The sequence below is a fragment of the Perca flavescens genome, chromosome 12, assembly GCF_004354835.1.
Source record: "Perca flavescens isolate YP-PL-M2 chromosome 12, PFLA_1.0, whole genome shotgun sequence".
In the NCBI taxonomy this organism is placed as follows: domain Eukaryota; kingdom Metazoa; phylum Chordata; class Actinopteri; order Perciformes; family Percidae; genus Perca; species Perca flavescens.
The window spans coordinates 21,101,336-21,108,522 of record NC_041342.1 but is presented as its reverse complement, the minus strand read 5'-3'; the positions used below and the strand labels follow the sequence as shown (position 1 = coordinate 21,108,522).

At 39.4% G+C, this 7,187-nt stretch overlaps 1 protein-coding gene across 4 annotated transcripts in view; it reads left to right on the top strand.

The window, feature by feature from the left end:
• Positions 1-13: 13 nt before the first annotated feature.
• ankrd12 (ankyrin repeat domain 12) overlaps positions 14-7,187 on the top strand; it is a 49,476-nt gene continuing 42,302 nt past the window's right edge. For all 4 annotated transcript variants that reach the window (XM_028593380.1, XM_028593379.1, XM_028593378.1 and 1 more), the window contains exon 1: positions 14-227. The gene's annotated coding sequence lies outside the window, so the exon portion shown is untranslated. The remainder of the gene's footprint in view (positions 228-7,187) is intronic.

Here is a 7,187-nt window from a genome sequence, read left to right as displayed (position 1 = left end):
TGTCCTCGACCAATGAGAACGACGCTTGCATATTTTGCTGGGTTTTTCTCGGAGAGGACGGGCGACGAACGAACGGCTGGGATGTTTTCAAAACCAGCGATGAACGTCACACAGCCGTAGGCTACGGTTAACGTCCAATATTTAGGAAATAACTGTTTATCTTGCGCAATATTCACATATAGCAGAACCTGAATGAATCGGTGGGATACGTGTGACCCAGTTTAAAGGTAAGCGCAAAACAAGGTTTGTTGTTTGATTGCGTCAGATCATATGGGGGTAAAATCCTAGTTAACGTTAGCCATCTGGCTAAGTTCTACAGCGAGCAGGCTAATGGTAAGCTAACGTGAAGTAAACTGCGTGCCAAAATTGAATGTTATGTGTCTGCGTGGGCTTGGTATAGTTGTGTGCCACGTGCGTTGTATACACTGAGTACTTTCTCTTCGTTAACTGGAATTTCACCCATATCTGCGTACTAGCTCACTGTCTTTTAGCGAGAGAACAGAAAGCCACTAGGAAAATGTCGGGACGAAGCAGAGTGAGCTGGGTTAACCCCAGCTAGTGAGGCTATGTCGGGCTGGAAACGAGCTTGCTAGCTAGCTTGATCAAGCGCTGGGGAGGGGGGAACGTTGTGAGGGCAGTGAAGGGGCTGCAGTGAGCTTTTGTCTCGGGCTGTGCTGTGCTCTCGTGTTAAATATTGCCATTAAAACAAGAAACTGAAATATCCTTTATGTTGGCCACAGAGTAACCGAAACGTTGCACAACACATTTACTCGTGCAACGCATTTCAGGACATTTATACCGTAACTCGTTATGTTTACTAACCACACGTTTTAGCGCTCAACAACATATTGCTGGCTGGTCATTGAAGACAAGCACGAGCGACATTACCGTGAGGTGGGTGGTGTTGTCTGCAATTATCTAGCCAACGCCACCGTTTATGTTCAACCAGCGCAGTTGTTGGGATAATAGCTAGTATAAATCTAATGTACGTATATAGTTATGTTTTGCTAAATGTATACAATGAACTAGCATAACGTTAGCTTGAATAACCAGGAGCTTGCGCCTCCCAGCCAATGACTGTGACATCTTGGGGGTGTGTTGCCTGATACAAAAGCTGCCTGTTTTAGATGGCTGTCCGTGTAACGCGCGCTCTGAGCCAACAAAACGTCGACCTTACATTTTAAATACCTAAAGTGAAAGAGCTTTTTTGTAGACATTTATATACACTCAAATTAAGCTTATAAAAATCTCAAATGCACCACAGGCAAATTACAAGTATTTAAAATGCTATTCACCTCATGCATATATTTTTTTATGTACTATTAATATTGAGAGGGAAGAGAAATATTTTGCCATGGAGTTTTAATACATAAGACAAACATGAATATATGAACAATATAATCTTATAATAATAATAAAAACAGAAATTGTAGATTATTTGAATATTACAAACACTGTATTCAAATAGGATGAATAAATACAACAGCATTTGTCAGATATGCAATATATTGAAGGTCTTTTGTAAGGCAGAGAGCCTAAAAATGCAGGACCTTGCTGGAATTGCCATGAATAGACAAGCAGGGGGTTACTATTTTTAATGTTTTCTTTTGAAAAATTTCTAAAATAAAATCTTATCTCAACAGTACAAGGTTTGTTCCTTTTGTGATCACGACAGAACAGTTAGCCTTTCCGTTGCAGAGCACTACTTGTGATCACCAAGAAATTACGCTAAAGAAAAAAAGGGGTTTGTCAACAATACATCCGAAAACATGTCATGATCGCTGAATGATTATTTCATTAACTCAATGGTCACAAGATAACAAGCTAATTATGTTGATGTGAAAATATTTCTGTTAGAACCGGAGCTAAAACAATACTTTTAAAACCGTGCCAGCGCCCGATCTGATACTTTAAAAAATTAAGACATTAAAGAACAGCTTATTTGTCGGTAAGGCCATATCAAATTGAAATGCTTTATTTAAAATGTAATAATAACCAATAACAACAACTTATTTCACCAGTCAATTGCCGTTAAACGACGAAAAGAAGAACCATTAGATGGCAGAGGAGTACTAGCTTTCTCGCCTGGCACGTCTATAGAGAGCCGAAGTCCCACCCCCTTCCGGTGGACCTCATGGGACCTAAACTCGGAAAAAATATGAACGGTAGTGAACGGCGAGAAGCAAATTATTTTTTGATCCCGTTTTGAATTGAGCCATGGATTACAAATATGATGTTTGTCAATTTAAAAGATAATTTTTCAACCGAAGAAAGTCTGTTACCCGTAGGTTTTGTCGTAGTACCACTTAGTTTTGTGTGAATCCACTCAGTGGACTACATCTCCTGTTTCACACAATCTACCTCACAGCTAGCTAGCTTAGCTCTGTTCCACAACACATGTAACGTTATCTTAACTGCTGTGTTTTATCCAGTCAAGTGTTTTCAGCAGAGAAGCAAAAGAACAAGCGAGATCCTCTTCTCATTAGAGTAACGTTACATCCCCGGTACGATACACCGAGACATCGTAGCTTCAGAGAGACGTCATCCATGAAGTTTGTAGTCTTTCTAATTACGTATTTTCACAGTCTTATATTTCAACAGTTTAACAATAAACTGAGACTTTCTTCGGTTGAAAAATAATGTTTTAAATTGACGAACATCATATTTGTAATCCATGGCTCAATTCAAACGGGATCAAAAAATAATTATCTCTCCATTGACCCTCGTTCATATTTTTTTCGAAAGATAGGTCCCATGTACCGGAAGTAGAAGGTCGTGACGTCGTCTCTCTTACAGTCAAGGGGGTAAGCTTCGCTTCAGAACTCAAACCTCCTATGGCGCCATTTTGATGCTACAAAGCGATCACCTCCCATTAGCATTCCACTGACTAGCATTCATTTTGACGTCACTTGACAACGAATAACTTTACATCTGAAGCGTTTAAAGACTCTTATTTGTCCATTGTTTATTTCTAAAGAAACACGACAATGTATAAAAGGCTCCATTACCTTGTATCTCACGTTATGGCTCCGTAGCAGACGTTTTTGTAAAAATAGGCTAACGATTGTGTCACATAGTAGAGGAATTACCGTATTGTACAGGAGAAGCTCGCAGGCAGTTTCGACTTACATTAGCTGTTTAGGTTTAATTACTAATGTTAACTAGCATTTTAGTTAGCAATAATTAGCCTGTGCCTATGTTATCTCCTTACATATACCTACACTCTCCGTTTCTGCAAGATTGGGAATGATTGAGATTTCTCTTGTCACAGCTACCAGAAGACTTAAAACTTTCAGATACGTTGCTCACGTCACATTTACGTCGTCTCTCTCAGTTGGAGGCTGCGCAGTAAAGGAAGAGATCACCGGAAAAGTGCTTCTAATAGCCTTCGCTGGTCTCCGTCCAGACCAACGGGATCTGTTGGTCCATTCTTATATACTGTCTATGATTACAGTATGTATGCACCGGTGTCAGACATTCCCAAGGAGATAAATAGTCATTTTTGGCGAACAGGTGAAATATCTGAGCGAGCAAGACAAAAGGGACTGCAGTATGCATTCGAGGGATATATCCACGACATAATATGCAACCGATTAGAGAATAATTTCATCAAAATTGAAGCTAAAGCCTAGGTCCCAGCGCAAGCAGCAGCCGCCTCATACGCTGACCATTCAAATGGGAAAACACAAATTAACAACAGCTATGTTCATGCACAGCAGGGTAAGTGAAATTTGAAAATAATCTAATAGTTATAAATCAAACATCTTATCCATAAATCTTGTGGAATAAACACAAGACATTAGCCTGACCACTTTGCAATGATAACATTCCCTCCTTAGAACCAACACCGGGAGAGCCGCGATCGGATTGGGGTACTCGGGTAGGCCGTGGATTAACAAAATGCTGAAATATATCAGTGAGCCTCCGTCTTGCCTTTAATCATCTTATTTTACCAGGGCTCCAGACTGCGACCAAATGGTCACATTTTGCGACCAAAATTTGAGAGTGTGCGACTGAATTTTACATCCAGTCGCACATGTGCGACCAGTAAATTTGCCCCCTTTTATTTTACACGTTAATCGTTGAAATTTCGGTACCTGAGAGCGCGTAAGTGCGGGCTTATCTGTCCTCTCTGAAAATTGACAGAGAGCAGAGCTCTGACACAAACACACAGACTCGCACACACGCAGAGCTACAGATGATGCAAACTACGAACCGAAAGTGGTCGCAGTGCTGTTGATGTTACACTTCCTCGGAGACGAGCAGGAACAACGGTGGTTTCTGTGCCCTGGTGGCTGACTGACAGGCTGAGGTTGTAAGGCAAGGCAACTTTATTTCTACAGCACCTTTCAGCAACAATGCAATTCAAAGTGCTTTACGTGAAACATTAAAGCGCAATTAAAAACGGTCATGATGAAAATAAAACAGGCTAAAAAGTAATACAAATTTTTATTTATATAAAAAAAAAAAAGAGAAGGTAGAAGGTAAACTGAAGGTAGAAGGTAAATTGACAGCCCCATCGCTGTCATGACAGTAAAATATATATATACACACACACACACACACACACACACACACAGTCAGTCAGTTTACCTTCTCTTTTGTTGCATCTTCAAAAGTGACACTAAATTTGAAACAGCACATTGTAATTTCTGCATCTATTATCAAAGTATTTATTAGTAATACAGTGGAAATTAGTAAAAATGTGAATATTTGAGCATGTTGATTTACAGTGTGTGCCCCTAAATTTTCTGGTTGTGCCCCTAAAATGTTCAGTTGGGGGCCACTGTGCTCCTAGTGAAGAAAGTTAGTCTGGAGCCCTGTTTACGTTCAAACATATGCATTATGAACAAAGAACAGTCATTATTTCCAAGCAATGCTGTGCTGAGTTGGCTAGCTAGCTAACATTAGCGTGTTCTTGCCTTTTTGTTAATCTTGTCGACATTTAGATGTGAACGGGGCCTCCACACTGCATGATCCACACCCGGCATTTCTCCCCTTGGATTTTAGGTTTCGGGAAGGGAAAAAATTCGACCCCCCCCGTCCAAACTTTTAGGATATACCGGGTATCGGATTTGTACAATCCATAGGCACAACGCTTCGGCATGTTTCCCTTGCTCGAAAGCTTGACAGACCTCCCGTGCCTAGTTACGGTTGCTAAGACACGATTGGCCTGTGGCGGTTTTCGGGCATGGCTTAGCGAAGGGTCAATTGACAACTCCTGACAGCGGCAGTGGCCATGGTGCAGCTACTCTTTGTCTTTATCTGCCGACTGTTGTAGGTCCCAGTGTTGGAATCCTTTTGAGTGAAATACAGCCACACGTTAGACCGATTAGCTGTCAGCATTTTAACCGTTTATTTATGTAAAATTAGCATTTCACCAGTCGCTTAAGGCATTATCAGCCACAAGGGGTGTTTTAATGCAACAGATCTACATACCTTCAAAAGAAAATTGGAAATTGGCTTCAAAGTCAAAGCCAATCAATATTTGGCCATTTGCTATTGTTAAATTCACCTTGAAGTGATGATTGGGTGGTGGCATCAGTCTGTGTTTTTTATATAATTAGTTGCCACGTGTTCTCACAGAGTTTTGCATAAAGTCTTTTTTTAAAAGCCGATGGCAAGGTTGTCAAATTACCATGGAAGACGGAGAGTAACAGAAACTACAAACTACACTTAGTCATTTCACTCTTAATCATACCTAAAACCAGAGAGGAGAAACTAATCGATAACATTGACTGAGGTAATGTACTTTGGGTTAAATGAAAACTTGGGCACTTTCACTTCCATGACACGTCATGTTTTGACATGACTAATCTAAAGAACAGGACTAGCTGTTAAATGTAGTCCTGGATGACCAGGAAATGCACCGGTGCTATAATTACAAAGGGCTTTTTAAATAATCTTGTTACTTTGATATTTATTGTTTCAAAAACTCGACAGCAATTAAGATATTTGAGGAGAGCAAAACTTCAAATTATGTTATGACATAGTAATACATAATGTTATGTGAGAGTTTGTTGAGTAGTCCCGCTAACAGCCCGCTAACATTTGTTTTAGTACCTTTTTTATTTAGCTACTACAATAAACAAAAATGTTGCTTGTCATAGCCCTTGCAGTAAAGAGATTATAGACTGCTTTTTAAAAATGTATCTTTATTCTTCTTTTATTAGCACAATATATGCACATCAGGTGCAAGCATGGTGCCTGATGTCAAGGTTGATGGTCTGCACACCCAGCCAGTTTGAAGTTAATTGTATGTGGTGCGATTAGCATGCTTTTTGTTAATGTGACAGTGTAATCAAATTCTCCAACTTTACCAAACATGTTTTTGGGGTCGTTCTCATTAGGTACTCTGTAAGTGTCCATGATAAGTTTATGAAAAGTTCTCAATATTCAACCACGTTGAGGAAAAAGGACATGAGATTTGATAATATATCACCATACAGTTTTTTGCAATGCAAACATTGCTTTCAAAGTATGTGTCTTTGACTGTCATGGCCAACTGGCTAATGCCACCATTAAATCTCCATGCCCACTACATGTATGGGGTGAATTTAACAATAGCCAATGACCAGATATTGGGTGACCTTGACTGATGACTGTCAATTTCACAAGCTGCTGTTCTATGAGGCTGAGTGCCCCCCGTGAAACGGTAATTGTTATCGTCAACATTTTTACCGTGGTTTACTGTTACACCGGTCATCGTTACGCGAATGCGCTTTTATTGTTGTCCTATGAATGAGATTGCATAACTATCAGGTTTTTAATGTGTATATAGAAACCAGCTACTCAATTGTGACAAAATCTTTACCAATTTTTTTTTTTTTTTTTCCCTACACAAATAGTTAATTTTTTGGCTAATAGATAGACTTGAGTCATTTTGAAAGCCTTTCATTCATGTTCCTTGACATAATTGTATTTTAGTAGTAAAATGGTTAGCTTAATCAATTAATCGAAAAACTGGATAAATTACTGATGGAACATGCTTGTTGCAGCCCTGCTATGGTGCTAGTCTAAAAAAAACTTTGACATTCAGCCAAAAAGTCGATTTGGTCAGTTTGAAATATTTTGTTCGTCTGTCTTGCTTTATGAGTTTTCTTTTTCATTTGGGATAGATTAGTTTTTCATCACAATTGATTTGTTTTTCAGTTTTCAGGATGAGTGGATAAGACATAATGCCGTCT